The sequence below is a fragment of the Octopus bimaculoides genome, chromosome 4 (assembly GCF_046866305.1).
Source record: "Octopus bimaculoides isolate indiv1 chromosome 4, ASM4686630v1, whole genome shotgun sequence".
NCBI classification, from domain to species: domain Eukaryota; kingdom Metazoa; phylum Mollusca; class Cephalopoda; order Octopoda; family Octopodidae; genus Octopus; species Octopus bimaculoides.
The window spans coordinates 80,963,511-80,980,469 of NC_142931.1; the positions used below are offsets into that span (position 1 = coordinate 80,963,511).

At 39.1% G+C, this 16,959-nt stretch overlaps 1 long non-coding RNA gene across 1 annotated transcript; it reads left to right on the top strand.

The window, feature by feature from the left end:
- Nucleotides 1–1,543: 1,543 nt before the first annotated feature.
- On the top strand, nt 1,544–7,850 carry LOC149136100 (uncharacterized). The gene is made up of 2 exons (XR_016241331.1): nt 1,544–1,864; nt 7,471–7,850. It is a non-coding gene; the product is annotated as an uncharacterized LOC149136100 (long non-coding RNA).
- The last annotated feature ends 9,109 nt before the right edge of the window (nt 7,851–16,959 follow it).

The following is a 16,959-nucleotide window of genomic DNA, read 5'->3' on the forward strand; positions in this document are numbered from 1 at the left end:
TTATTATTATTATTATTATTATTATTATTATTATTATTATTATTATTATTATTATTATTATTATTATTATTATTATTATTATTATTATTATTATTATTATTATTATTATTATTATTATTATTATTATTATTATTATTATTATTATTATTATTATTATTATTATTATTAGTAGTAGTAGTAGTAGTAGTAGTAGTAAGGCAACAAGCTGGCAGAATAGCTAGCACGCCGGGAGGAAATGTTTAGCGACATTTCGTCCGTCTTTACATTCTGAGTTCAAATTCAATCGAGATCAAATTTGCCTTTTATCCTTTTGGTAGTGATAAAATAAGTACCAATTGAAAACACTAAGGTTGATTTAATCGACTTATCTCCTCCTTCAAAATTGCTCGCCTTGTACCAATATTTGAAGTCATTATTATTATTATTATTATTGCGACGTACTGGTAGAGTCTTTAAAACGCCGGACATAGTCTTTAGCTGCAGTCCACCAGTCTTCGTGTTTTGAGTTCATACTCCACCGAGGTCGATTTTGCCTTTCATAGTTCGGAGATCGATAAAATAAATAACATTTGAACACCGAGATCGATGTAATTAGCCAGTCCCTTCCACAAAATCTCAAGTCTTGAGCCTATAGCAGAAAGTAGAAAGGGTTATTATTACATAAATCGTGATTTAAGATTAGACGTTTTTATTCACTTATTAGAGTATAAAAAAGAAACAGAAAATGCAAAGAAGAAGAAGAAATATGAAGGATATTAAGTAAGATTTTGTTTTAAAAACGCAGTAAAGTTATTCAAACAGGCCTCGCTGTCGGCCTCATCAGAAAAGCTGCTAATCAATACGTTACACTTGCAATCGTTAACGAATAAGGAACGTTGATGGTTGCAACAGAGATAAGGAAACAAACGAATGGATTAGGTTAGAAGTCCTCACGGGGCCGTGGCCCATTTGGTTGCGGTTTGTACAGAAAGAAATATATTAAAAATTTTATTTCTATTTCAGTGTAATGAGTGTTTTTGTACTATATATGTATTATACATATAATATACGTGTGATATATTTAAAAATTAAGTTGTATATTATGCACTTTATGGTTTGTTATGCACATGATCTCTCAATATGTGGAACAAACTGTCTTGCAGGAAACCGGTCCATCGTACAAAAAGCTGCTGACCACCGTATTAGAAAACGGAAGAAGGGACGATATCGTTATTTGTGTAAAAATTATCATTTTCATTAGCTGCATTTTAGCTTTATTTCCATTTTCCTTTGTCTAGTTTACGGGATCTAAAATTTTTCTTCCTATTATATTATTATGCTCTCATTTAATTATACCTCTGTTTGTATCTTTTGTCATCTATTAGACCTCTATTCCAGCTCCTACACATAACAATATACCCTTGTGTATATATAGACATTTATATAGGTTCTATATGTATTTCCATATACGTGTAGGTACATGAGTATATATATGTAGTGAATCTTGTAGGCACGAAGTGGATTCGATCCACCATAGCAAAATTTCAAGTAACAGTTCAACAGAACTTTTCTCACGGTGGAACAATAGTTTTTCAGTGACTGCAGTTTTACATTTTTCAGATTGCTTTAGCTCGGCCGAAATAATATCTTCACCACTTGACCCTTCTAACCTCTCCTAGACCACCAAAAGCTAGAATTAAGATGACAAGACCACCAACTAAATCTATTGCTCTCAACGATATATCTATCCTTCTGGGTAGTTATAAAAACAAGAACCCCCAAGCATAAATCAGTTAGTCACTTTGGTGACAGCTCCTGACGTGAGAGAGAGCTAACATCAGTTAGTGAACCGACCACTAGAATCATGGAAGCAGGCAGACAAACGGTAAGAAGGAAAAAGAAAGACAACGTCCCACACTCTCTCACTAGCTCTAATGCTGTTCTCTTACACCACCATTCTATCTTCCTCTATAATTACTACTAAACAATGACGAGAACACAAACACAAACTATGCAAGGAAAATCTATATCTATTTTTACTTCGCATGCTTTACGATTTTATCACCTGCCTGTCGAGGCAAGGTATTGTATAATATAACGGTAAAAATAAATATTTCCTTAAAACTTCATGCATTGTTCATTTTCACATCTTACATGTCGTTACAAATTAATTCCAGCCGTTACACAAAATTAATCATCATCGTTACATATATATGTGTGTGTGTGTGTGCGTGTGTGTATGTGTATATATAACCAGCTCCAAATGTTCCTTGTATCGTCCTTTTGTCTTCCTTTTCTGTCCATTATGTTTTCGCCCAGTTTTCGTCTATTTTCCCCTTTTCTATCTAACTTTCGAAATATTCATTGCAGCGCAACGCACCTCCGTTTGTTTACTTAACACTAAAAAAAATTCCCTGAATATTTGTAGTGCAACTCTTAACACTTTCTTCTCTCTTTTCTTTTTTTTGTTTTCCCTCTTCTCCTTAATTGCCTCCCTTGTACCCTGTCCTCTCTCTTTCCTTCTCTCTTACTCTTCCCACCACTCTTCCTCTCTCCTACCACGTAACCGGTGTCCAGTCAAAGCGCGTCGTTTTTTTTTCTTTTTTGGCCTGCTGCTGACTAAACCAGACACCATTTGTGTTCTGTCCTTCAAGGACTTTTTCCATTTCTTTGCGCTAGCTCACTACGTCTGTCTTGATAGCTGAAAAGGCTTTTTTCTGTTTGTATTGAATTGTTTTAGTACTGTATACGTATGATTATTCCTACAAATTATTGTGCAGCAGTAAGGCATTTTCCATTGCATATTTACCATTCCTTGTCTGTCATATCTTATCGTTATTTTTTATTGTACATTCAATGTTATTTTATCCTCTCCTCGCACACATTCGTCAGCCTTTTCCTGTAGTTGTATGTTCTTGCGCTCCCGTTGATAACAGTGATGTTAGTTTTAAATAGCGTGAACCCACTGAGACGTCTCGGAAACCGACTGATGAGAAAATCAGCAGCAAATGTTCCTTGTATCGTGTTTTCGTCTCCATTTTCCCCTTCTCTGTCTACCTTTTGATCTCTCTCTCTCTTTCTCTCTCATCTCTCTCTCTTTCTCTCTCCTCTCTCTCTCTCCCTCTCCCCCCTCTCGCTCTGTCTATATATATATATATATATATATATATATATATATATATATATGATAATAAATGCCAAAACGAATTTCTGTGTGTCAGTGTTTCCTCAATGACACTTCTGTGTGTCAGTGTTTCCTCAATGACACTTCTTCTACACCTCTTGCTAGAGTGCGAGTAATAGTAGGCATAGAGACGATGAGGGTGGCAGTAGATTGACAGTTGAGATGGTAGTGGGGTGATAGTAATAGTATGAGCTATAGTTGTGTTAGAGGCAGAGGCGACGGTGATGATGGTGGTGGTGGTGGTGGTAGCTGAAGCAGTCAAGATGTGAAAGACAGTGGTGATGGTCGTGGATGGGAAGGCGGCGAAGTCAAAGGTGTTGATGTTGGTGGTGTCAGAAGTCTGAATGATGCATGTATTGCAGTTGTGGTGGTGACGGTGGTGGTACTAGTGATGGTGATGGTCAACAGAGAGAGAGAGAGAGAGAGAGAGAGTGTGTGTGTGTGTGTGTGTTTGACAGAAAAAAATTGTATTGACCCCCCCCCCACCCTTGAATGGGAAGACAAAAGAATGCTGTTTATCATGCAGCTTTGCAATAAGTTCCAAGTCGACATATTATATCATTATTCTGATGAAAATCGTTCATTGCTTGAAAAATATTGGTCAAGTTTAATAAAATTTAATATGTACTCAATGCATGAAGTGTCATTGTTAGGCTCAAGGCCCAATGAAGAGCCCTCCTGGGAATTCATTTAGATGTGGCTCATCAAGAAGGAATAGGTACTAAATATTAAGTCATTATGTATCAGAAACTCGTTGAAACAAATGCAAAACTTCTCTGTTTGTGTGTGTGTGTGTGTGTGTGTGTGTGTGTGTGTGCGTGCGGCGCGCGCCTGCGTATATTGATATTGGGAGCTGGTTGTTGGTTGCTGTTATTTCTGTTATTGAGTTCTGGCTCGGCAGGTGTCCCAGTGTGTCAATCTGAATTTTGGCTGTTGGAATGTGCGCACACTTCTAGATGATAATTTCAACAAGAGCTTGTGAGCTTAAAAAATATAGTTTCGCTCTCTGAAACTCGTCTCTCCGCTGAAGGTCAAATAAATGAATCTGCTTATGGATATGCTATCTTCTTGAGAGGCCTACTTGAGGGTCAGCGTAGAGAATCTGGCGTTGGGTTTGCTCCCCAAAATTCATTAGTATCCTCCATTGCAGAATTTCCAAGTGGTATATCTGAACGAACCATGTCATGCCGTGTAAAACTGACAAACGGTAGGTTTCTTACCCTTGTCTGTATTTATGCGCCAACAATAACTCATTGTGACGAAACTGTAGGACAGTTTTATGATTATCCAGTACAATTATTGAGTAAAGTACCAATTTCTGATAAGCTGGTCATATCGGGAGATTTCAACGCAAGGGTTGGAAATGGCCTGTTTTAGGCTGACATGGGATTGGAAAGTGTAATGAAAATGGAGCAACTCTTTTGAAGTTTTGTATTGAGAATAATCTGGTTGTTACTAACACTCTGTTTAAGCAGAAAAATAAATATAAAACCATCTGGATGCACCCAAGATCTAAGGAATGGCATCTTATTGATTATATTTTCATCAGAAAGCATGATACGAAAGTTGTTTCTAGTGTTCGTGCCATGAGAGGAGCAGAGAGCTGAACTGATCATCTTCTAGTTCGTGGGAAAATGAATTCTTCGATAATGCCTAAAAGTCTACAGTCTGATCCTAAGGTATCCAAAAAGTTAAATGTTGCAAACTTCAAATTACCAAGCAACTTGTAAAGATTCTATGATGCGATAGAAAATATCAATTTTGATCCAACCAATCTATGGGAAGATTTCAAAACAAAAGTATTTCAGGCTGCAAGTTCATCAGTGGGATTTAAATTCCGTAAGTTCAGTGACAAGTTTTCAAACAAATCACCAGAAATTCATGATCTACCTTTAGAAAAACAAAACTTAGGCAATACACTTCTTTCTCAGTCCATGAACTCCAGCTCAAACGAAGCTTACAGAGAGCTGAAAGGGAAAGTGCAGACTGCTCTAAGAAAAATTAAACAGGAATGGTGGCATGACAGAGCAAAAGGGGCGCAACAAGCAGCTAACAGAAATGATGCCAAGGGTTTGTACTCTTATGCTAAGGAGGTATATGGCCCAAAATCTGCAATAGCTCCAGTGAGAACAGCAAATAGACATTTGCTTTTGACTGACATCGCTGGGTTGATAATCTTTCTGCACCTTTGAATAGACCATCATCCGTTGACATGAAGATGATAGAAAAAATCGAACACCTTCTAATTATAGGGGAGATGGCATTTGAACCAACTCTAAATGACATTTATTTAGCTGTGAATAAGCTGAATAATAATAAGTCTCCAGGATCTGATGGAATCTGTGCAGTGGTCTGTGCAGAGGAAATATGGGGGTGACAAAATGTTTGAACTCTTAAATATTAATTTGAGAACTGAGGAAGTGCCTTGTATAAATCTCGAAATGCTCTGTGGCTAATTCTAAGAAAAATAAGTTGCCCAGAAAAATTTGTAAACATGATCAGGGCTTTGCATCAAGATATGAAGGTTATAGTTAATTTTGTTCGTAGAGTTTCTGAATCTTTTGCTATGGAAAATAGAGTAAAGCAAGGAGACCTTGATGCACCCGCCCTAATCACTTTAACTAAATCAATGATTTTGAAAACCCAAATGAGATGGTGTGGCCATACTGTTCGAATAGCGGATGAACGCAAACCCAAACAACTGTTTTATGGCAAGCTTGCAGAGGGAAACGCAATTGGCGTAAATCTACAGAGAAGTTTAAGGATGGCATAAGGAACTATCCAAATTTCAAAACGGCAGCATTGTAGCCAGTATGAAAGTGGACTTAGTCAGCATAAAATCACAGAAAACCTTGGGATCCCGTTTTCTACAGTTAATAGAGAGATTGTACAATTCACCAGAGAGGAGAAGGACCTTTGGCTTTGTTAAGAGAAGTGTGGAGGATAATCCTCGTTGCAAGACCTCTGACATAATAGAACAAGTTAATGTCAGTCCCAGAACAGCTGTCAGGTATCTCCTAAAATTTGGCTACTATGGCAGAGCAGCAAGAAGGAAGCCACTTCTTCGACCAGCCAATATCAAGTGAGATGGTGGAGAGGCTACTAGCATTTTGGGACAGTGTCATATTTTCTGATGAGTCCAGATTTGCTGTATTTTTTGACAGTGATCGAAAGTGGGTCAGGAGACTCTGTGATCAAGCATTTGACGTAAAAAGATTGCAGCCAACAATGAAACACGGCGGCTACTCTGTGATGGTCTGGAGAGCAATTTGGAGCAATGATTGATCAGAGCTGGTTGAGTGTGAGGAAAACAAAAACTCGATAAATATGTGTCCATAATTTATACACACACACATATATATATATATATATATATATATATATATATATATATATATATATATATATATATACACACATATATATATATACATATATATATAATCTTTTATCTTTTTGTATTTTTTTGTATTTGTTTCAACAAGTCTTTCTTGTGGAGCCACGTGTCTAAACAGAGACTATTATGTATGGGAAGGTCATTCTGTAAAATAGATGCACACACAGTGCGACCATGCTGGAATACCACGCTTTGAAGTGTTCAGTTGCACAAATCGCCTCCAATACTTTCTTTCTTTTTAAATCTGATCTTTTCGATCCCCTTTGATCAACCGCCAAGTTACGGGGACATAAACCACCACCGCTTGTCAAGTGTTGGTCGTGGGACAAACAGAAAGACACACACACATACATATGTATATGCAGATATATATACATACATACACATATACTTATATATATATATATGTGTGTATGTCTACGTATGTATTTAAGTGCGTATGTATGCATAATATACATGTCTATATAATAGACAGAACCCAATACAATACTAACCAACTTTAATATATGTATGAATAAATATATCAATATAAGCATTCAACACTTCCATTATTTACAGATGCTGTCAATTATGACAACAAATATCTTTTGCTTACATGCATTGAAAACGATAATATAATAAAATATAGAAATCCTACATTTACTTTTAAATACTGATATTTACATGTTGTAGAAAACTGTATTGAAATAATCTTGAAAAAATAAATTTACGATTCAATATTTACTTTAAGAGCACACAAACGGAAAATATAGCCAATTGCAGAGAATTGATCACGCAATAATGCTGAACGATTTAATTTAAAACAGTTCTTATATTACTACCCTTTTAGTGGAAACTTTGTTCTCACAAAAAATTCTGTGAATTTTTTTTTTCATTTTCTACGTCTATTTTCATTTCTTTTTATTTCTAGTTCAACACTCCGCCCCGTAAATTTGCCTATGAGAAAAGATGGAAGGCGGCAGATGTATTTTGACATGAGCGAATATATCATCTTGCGATTTGTTAATCAAGAAATAAAATTCTGACAAATTATCTCCTTTTGTAAACAAAGTATTTCAACTGACAACGGCATTTATTTTAAGCGTAATACCCATCACAAAGATTATATTTTTCCAGATAGTCTATTCCATGTTTAGGAAATCTTCACAATAATTATAATTACACAATGCTTCGACTTTTAATCATCTTCAGGTATCATTTCTAGATGCCTGAGAAGATAGATTCGCTTATATCAATCCTAGTTCCTGAGTGGTGTTTCTTTTATTGACTCCATAAGAAAGGTGAAGTTGATCCTGGATGGATTTGAATTCAAGACGTAACGGACGTAAATACCGCAAATTTGTACATTGTTTTATCGATTCTGCATAGTCAATGCTATTTTCAGAATTTAATAGCGATTTATGTCGTATAATAAACGTTAGCAAAAACGCCAGGAATTTGGAAGAAGAGTTAATGTATTGCATCGATACCTGTTGTTCAACGGTTACTTTTTTATCGAAAAAAGAAGGAAGGAAAAAAAAAAAGACCTCGGTAGGATTTGAACTCAGAGCGTAAAGGGCCGTAACTAAATACCGGGAAAGAATTTAAGTCTCCACCAATTCGTTTGTCACCAGTAGATATAAGATCGGATCTCAATTAACCACCAAAGAACATAAACCAGCCTCTTAAAAATGACTACGATGGGAGGCAGAGAACGTATTTCCCATAGATACGTTCTACGTTTATTTAGTATTAACATAATGTAGTGAACCAAATATTTTAAATCAAAATTATATGGATATTATCTTGATTTTTAATTATACTTAAGAAAAGTAAACGGGAGGCAACTCTGAAATTAAAATTGATTTTAAATTAAACATAGGGTATTTAGCAGCGGGAGAGTGAGCTTCATACCGAGAAAATTTTAAGACAACTCCGAGCACGTTTTGGTTTCATTAGTATTCAGCAGTAAAGCAAACTATCTATCTGTACTTGTCAGATTTCAAGAGATTAAATAACAGCCGAGTGAATAACCACTAATAGTCGCGAAAACTTAAAAGAAAGGCTGAGGAAACTACGTAGTCACCTGGTTTTCTCATCATGACAGTTATAATCTTGATCAGTTAAACTACTTTAGATCACTATGTTAGCAATAAAACCTTCATAATCCGATCATAACGCACTATCCTTTAATCTAAACTTATTTATATATACTCTTCAATTCAAGCTATAAAACTAATTGCTGACCCAAACCATCAGTATGTATCTGTATTCTTAGCTTTATGTACAATACATTCTTGGTCCTTTATTCAGGATTAAATCCATTATATAACTACTACAAATTGAAGTTTACAAAAAGTGGCCGTGGTAAGTCACTCTCTCTGGCTTTGTTGCGTATGAGAACTACTGGCGTAGTTTATGTGCGCAAAAAGAAAAGGTAACGAACTGTCTCCCTTAAGTCTACAAACACAAAACTTTTCGTTCTAATATTATAAATAAATAAATAAATATATAAATAAATAATATATAAATAATGATGGTGAAAGGCGGTGAGCTGGCAGAATCGTTAGCACCCCTGGCAAAATGCATAGCGTCTTTACATTCTTAGTTCAAATTGCGCCGAAGTTGACTTTGCTTTTCATCCTTTTAGAGTCGATAAAATAAGTACCCGTTGAGTACAGAGGGTTCGACTTATCCCCTTGCCCGCAAGTGATGGCCTTGTGCCAAAATTTGAAACCAATATTACGAAAAGAAAGTAAAAATCAAAGGCAGTGAGCTGGCCTGAATCGGGGTAAACGCTTAGCTGCATTTCGCTCGTCTTTACTTTCTGAGTTCAAATTCCATCAGGGTTGACTGTGCCTTTTATCCTTTAGGTGTCGATAAAACAAGTACCAGTTGAACACTGGGGTAGATGTGATCGACTCACCCCCTCCTCGTCCCCCGAAAGTCTTGGTCTTGTGCCAAAATCTGAAACTAATATTACGTTAATGTCTCTAAGGCGGCGAGCTGGCAGAAACGTTAGCCCACCGGTCGAACTGCTTAGCGGTATAACGGCTCTGTGAATTATTGTGAATACTGTTGTGTTACTTTGTAAAAACTGTCTCGGTGAATAATTGTGATTTTTGTGGAATTATTACGGTTGCATTTCACGTGAGCTGCTGCATTTTTCCCAGCTATGGCAAGTGGTAGTGTCTCCGGTATGGCGAGCTACGCCAAGGCCACTGCGGCGAGGAAGCCAGTGCCGCTGGAAACCAAGTTAATCAAGTTGGATATGGAGGAGGTGACCAGAAGCAGGAACTTGATAGAAGTTGAGGGAGACTCGTACAAATTGTGTCCCCCCAAAAAGACTAAAGAAAATAAAATACTGAGGACAGTAGTATATCGTACACAGGCTGTCGAAACCGGTAAAATTGAAATGGTGACGGAAGAAGAAATCGAGGAGTGCCTGGGTGAAATTCGGTACGGTTGAGGTGAGGTTCGCCACTATAGAAGAGGCAACCAAGCATGCAACCAACATATTAAGAAGTGAGAAAATAGCATTGCTACCAAGCTATAGAGGAAGAAGACGTGTAAAAATACGAATTCCCAGAGTTACACCAGATATTAAACCAGAGTGGTTGGTTGCAACAGTGCTGGCTGCAACCAAGGAGGAGCCGGAATTGGGACCAGTGGCGAAAACAAAAGTGTGCAAATGGTGGGGATTTGGACTCGAAATGTGGCTTTTTGCCACATTCGAGGACATAGAAAGAATTCCCTACCAGATAGAAGTGGAGGACGAGAAAGCGTTAAATGTCGTAAAATTTTTATTATGATCACTATGGATCTAATTTACATAGATGATACAAAGACAAATACAAACAGATGTACAAAATGTATGAGTTCTTTTTAAAAAATTTTTACGATGTTTTTATAAAATTTAAAAAACGATGACTTTGAATATTCAGACATACATATGCATGCATACCCACACACATCTATATAAATATATATATATATACACACATATACATACATACATACATACACACACACACATACCCATACATACACCTACACACATGTATGTCTATAAAAAGAAGGGGAGATTGGGTTTTTCAACCCGGCAGCCTATAAGGCCCAGCAGTTTGCCTTTTATTTTCTCAATGATTAGTTTGGGTGACTTACACCCACCTTTTTCACTACTTCCTTCCATCTTCGTTCATATACTTTCTCTGACAGGGTTCTCTTTTCCAGCCCTATCTTGCTCTTCAGGTGATATCTGAAGTAGAACAGCAATCCAGGGCCGGATATGTAGGACCCTGTCATGATGCCTTCCATTCTCGTCCTCCATATACACTCTTTCAATACTGCTACCGTACAGAGAAAACAAGCCTCACCTTCCTTTGATAGTCCAGTTGGCGGTATCATCTTTATCATAGACTCAGCCGACAGCTGTACTCGTCCCAGATGCGACAACACGTGTTCCACGTAAATCATCAAGCCGGAGAGCTTCCGACAATGTACAAGAGCGTGCTGGACAGTTTCACTGTCCTGCTCGCATCTTGGACATGTCGGTGGCACTGCTAAACCGTGCCTGGATAACTTTTCACGAACAGGTAGAGCATTCCTGTAACTCTGCCAAGTCAGAGATTTTTGGAAATTATCCAAGTACTCTGGCTTGAAGGTCTTACGAAACGGGTTGGCGAGTTGGTTCTCGTCGAACCCCAGAGCCCCTCCTAAGACGTCATCGTTTCCCTCCTCCACTAGCCGTCTGAAGAATACCGAGGTGGTATTCCCGCAGCCAACCTTGCCCGTCTTGTGGATAGACCAGAGTGCCTGACGGCACTCCTTCTGCCATAAAGTCAGATTACATCTTCTAATGAGAACGGGTTTAAATCGTTCCAGCGAGGCCGGTCGCGGCAAGAACTCCTCCGCCAACGGACTCCACACCTTATCACCCTCCAGGTGGCACCAGAGATGTCTCAGCCTCAACGCATGTCTGCGCATCATTAGCCAGGGCATCCCCAAACCACCCTTTAGCGGTTCCTGGCAGCATACGGAGCGCCTCACAAGTGGCTTTCCCCCCCTCCACAAAAAGCGGAAGAGGAGTCGTACCAGCTTGTTTAGCCAAAAATCGGGGCAAGGCACAACGGACAGGCGGTAGGTGATTACAGATGCTATAAACATCTGCACCACCTCCGCTCTACCCTTCAAGGACAGAGACCGCCCGGACCACTTCCGGATTATGGCCTCCACCTTGTTTACTACCTCGCTCCAATTCTTCTCCGTCTGTGAGTCTGAACCGAACCAGACTCCAAGCAACTTAACAGGACCGTCTGTCCAGTGTCCAACGACACTGGACGATAACGGCCTGTTCCTCCAGGTGCCGAGGCGCAGACCGATGGACTTGTCCTTGTTAACTTTTGCTCCTGCCAGACACGATGAGAGTGACGTCGTCCGCATACGCAGAAGTAAACTTACCGCATCCGATCTCATTAGGGTTGCCACCCAACTTCTCCAGCCTCCGCAGCAATGGCTCCAGGGCCAAAACATACAGGACCGGAGACAAGGGGCACCCTTGACGAACAGACTGCTTGATCGAAAACGGCTCCGTTAGGTAACCGTTTATCTGGACGGTGGACTTAATGCCGCTGTACATAGCGGAGATCCACCCGCGAAAGCCCGGGCCTATCCCAGCCGCTTCGAGGACGGCCTCCAGGTACCGATGGTCGACCCTATCGAATGCTTTACTTTGGTCTAAGTGGACCACTGCCCCTCCTTTGCCGGCTAATTTCCCAACCCTGTCTAAGGTGTAGCGGAGAAGGTGAAGATTGTCCTGGATCGACCTGCCTGGGATTGCACAGGTCTGTGCCTTCCCGACAAGCTTCTCCACGACCGCCGTCAACCTTTTAGCTAACACCTTGGCCAAAATCTTTAGCTCTACGTTGAGTAGAGTTATGGGCCTATAGTTACTAATGCTATCCCCCTTGCTTGGGTCCTTCTGTATCAGCGTCACAACTCCCCGGCTTACAGAACTGGGAATTCTCCCATTCTGCTGCCAGTTTGCATAGACGCCTGCCAGAATCTCCCCAAACAAGTCCGGCATTGCTCGGTAAAACTCGTAGGGCAGACCATCCAGTCCCGGAGACCTTTCCCCAGCGCACTCGGCCAGCACTTCTCTTACCTCCGCGGGAGTGATCAGGCCTTCACAGCATTCAGCCTCGCGCGCCGAGAGTCGAGGCCCGCCAGGTAGGAAGTCCCTTAAGGGCTCCCCACGCCCAAGCGGACCGCTCTCCCCGAACACCCGAGCAAAATGCTGGTGAAGGGCCTTTTGCATCTCCTCCTGTCCATAGATCCTGCGTCCCTGCCCGTCAGTTAAAGACCCAATGCAGGACTTCTTGCCCTTCTGACTCTCCACATGGCGAGCCCATCTGGCTGCGTTGATACCTTCTCGTTTCCCAGCGCGTCCACTGTGGAACGCTCGGCTCATCCAGTCGGTAACGGTCTACTAGATTAAAGCTCTCTAGTAGACCTTTGAGGCAAGAATTTCCTTTCCTATCAGCGGAGCCTACACTATCAACTCGCGCATCGAGAATAGTGTTGAAGTCCCCTAACAATACTATGGTTTTAGACGTCAATAGAAAGTACTCCAGGTTCCGAAAACGTTAAATGTCGTAGTCGAGGGAAGAAAACCAAATTGTTATATATGCGGGGAGAGAGGTCATATGAAGACCAAATGCCCCCTATATGAGTTCACACAGCCACAGCAAGAGAAAGCACAAGCAGAGGAGGAAAGAATTGTAGACCACACTGAGGAAATAAAAGAGAGACAGACGTGTGAAACAGAGAAAACAAAGAAGAACGAAAATGGAAATACTAGCCCTAAAAAGCGAAGGAAAAATAAGTCAAAGGAACGGTCAACAGAAAACAAAAAAAGAGATAAATAAGCCAGAAACTAATAATGTACAAGAAGAGGAGGAGAGAACGGAGAAAGATGTGAAATACAAGGGGCTTTTGGTAAAGTACGAGAATTACGAGCAGATGGAGAGAAAAGTCGAGAGGTTAAAAGAAATAATAAGAGTGAAAATGCCAGAGAAATGTGCTGAAAAATGCATTTTGATACGTGAGGAAAGATGCTTCGAGTACATAAAAGAACTTGGTGAAAATATAATAACGAAACGGATATGGTTGGTGGAGACACCACCCCCTAGAACTGATTATTTGCAGTTGTTAAAGACGGACGTAGCAATGATTAATGGAAGAAAGATAACGCGAGTGTTTGGATTTTTTGAGTTACAAAACCGTTAAAATGTTTACATGACGTTGAACGTAAAAGTGAAAAACTGGATAAATGTAACCACCCGACTTCGGGGATCGAGTGGACATTGCGCCTCATTTTTTTATTCTTGCATATTATCATTTTATTTTAATTACCCCGATTTTATGTTTGCGTTTTGTACTGTCTTTATGTTTTGTGATGTCTGAAAAATTCTTTGTATAGCCCTTTATGGGTAATAAAGAAATCGGTATTTCGTTTACCGCTACGTTCTGAGTTCAAATTCCACCAAGGTCGACTGTGCCTTTCATCCTTTTGGGGTTGATTAAATAAGTACCAGTTACGCACTGGGGTCGATATAATCGACTTAGTCCGTTTGTCTGTCCTTGTTTGTCTCCTCTGTGTGTAGCCCCTTGTGGGCAGTAAAGGAATAAGAAACGTTACAACGCCGGGCGAAATGCATAGCGGCATTTCGTCTGTCTTTACGTTCTGAGTTCAAATTCCACCGAGGTCGACTTTTCCTTTCATCTTTTCGGAGTCGATAAATTAAGGTACCAGTCAAGTACTGGGGTCGGTGCGCGCGCTCATGTGCGTTTCTTTGTGTTGTGTTTGTCCACACTCGCCGCATGACAATCAATGCCGATTTCTTTACATCCTTATGAATTAGTGGTTCGGCCAGAGACAAATAAAATAAGTATCAGGCTTAAAAAAAGAAAATAAATATTGGGGTCGATCTGTTCAACTGAAACCCTTCAGGGTGGAGCCTCAGCATGGCTGCAATCCAACGAGTGAACCAAATAAAAGCTGAAAATACAGAAACAGAGTGGAGGCGCAATGGCGCAGTGGTTAGGGCAGCGGACTCGCGGTCATAGGATCGCGGTTTCGATCCAGACCGGGCGTTGTGAGTGTTCATTGAGCGAAAACACCTAAAGTTCCACGAGGCTCCGGCAGGGGATGGTGGTGAACCCTGCTGTACTCTTCCACCACAACTTTCTCTCACTCTTACTTCCTGTTTCTGTTGTGCCTGTAATTCAAAGGGCCAGGCTTGTCACACTGTGTCACGCTGAATATCCCCGAGAACTACGTTAAGGGTACACGTGCTTGTGGAGTGCTCAGCCACTTGCACGTTAATTTCACGAGCAGGCTGTTCCGTTGCTCGGATCAACTGGAACACTCGATGTCGTAAGCGACGGAGTGCCAACAACAAACAGAATAAGAAACAGATACACTGAGACAATTTCTCTCATGTTCACCGATTTATCTCAAACAACGTAACACATTCATCATTTTCACTGAGACAAAATTTTCTTTCATTACTCCACATCCATTAACTATCATATATAGATATCAACACATTAAAGACATTATCCTTTGACCTTCACTCACCCATAATTTCATAACGGCTTTTTTATTGACTTCCATTACACATAACACACGCAAATTTATTTGATTTTTAAATTATCATTAGATCAATTAACAGTCACACGCATTTATAATGAATGTATTATACATTACGTTACTACTTACATTTTAATTTCAACCCACTTCCTCTTCCCTCTACATACGCTGCACACCGACGCTTTAATATTCTTATACCCAATCATAACAAGTATTTATAAACTGAAAGAAAAAAACAAACAAACTAAATGAATAAATGGTAACAGAAACGTCAACGGTAATTATAAAACGATAAAAATTAAAAAAGATTAACTGAATAAGAAATTCTTTACATATTTTTTTTCCTACTTCACTTGACGATTTAGCATTAGTGAAAAATCTGTGCTATAAAATAGCCGCGTAATCATCGACTCCAATTTGCACTCTATTATAAAGTGTTGGATCTTCTTTATGTTTGTTTTATATTCGCTTGTGAGTATACATACACACACACACATTCATTATTAGTGACGGAAGTAGTTCAAAATCAGTGATCTGTACGCATACGACATGTACAGAGAGAGAGAGAGAGAGAGAATATGTGTAAAATCCTAGATTGATGGTGTGCTATAATATATGTAATATCTATGTAATACACAAGTTCACACACACACACAGAGTAATACGTTTATGTACATGTATGTATATATAAGAGCATATATACATGCGTATATAGGTATATATATATATATATATATATATATATATATATATATATATATATATATATATAAATTGATTGATAGATAAATAGAAAGAAAGACGGAGAGAGAGAGAGGAAGAAATTCTCACGCATACATACAAGCACATATACACGTTAATAACGAACTGAAAGAAGTTCCTCAGAACCGGAATGATGGATGGTATATTCTTTGATGATTGAAAGTCAACAACCTAATGGCAACGATTTCCATGCTTGTTGATTAGCTAGTAATTATCCAACACGAGAACACAGTTGATATCCGGCTACCATGGCAAAATGAGAATATGTATATGCATATGTGTGCGCCCGTGTATTTGTATGTGTGTGTGTGTATACACACACACACACACACACACACACACACACACACACACACACACACACACACACACACACATTAACACGTACATGACATTTATAAATATTGATACGGATATCCTGTGCAATGTGCTTAATATTATATATTTAGTCTCACTGTTAAAATATACCTCACGGATATACCGAAGAGTTCAGTCACTTGAAATGTGGATCCTAGTTAATTTACAGTGTCAATCTTCTTCTCGAGGCTAAACATATGATTATTATACGTATTATATACTACTTCCGAATACACATTACAGAAGGGAAAATTTTGAACATGATTTCTGAGTTTTGTTTCTTCACTTGATTTAGACTAAATTGGCATGCTGATTTCAAAACTACAGTTAGTTTTCTTCTATCACTTCAAGATTTTTTGCTACAGTTTGCGTCCTCATAATCCGGCAGTTCGATAGAAAGGTAAAATAAAATAAGTACCAAACTTTTGAAAATAATAGAGGCGGTCTCATCGATTGAATTACAAATGCATAGAAAAACATCAAGACAGTGCCCAAGCATGGCCGTTGTCCAATGACTGGAAAAAAATAAATAATTAAAAGGTAGAAGAAAATAATTCAGAAAATAAATTGACATGTTTAGAAGAAAAGCTAATCTTCCTTTCCAAGCAAGGGAGACAACTACAAACAAGTTTTGGATGACTGAACCGT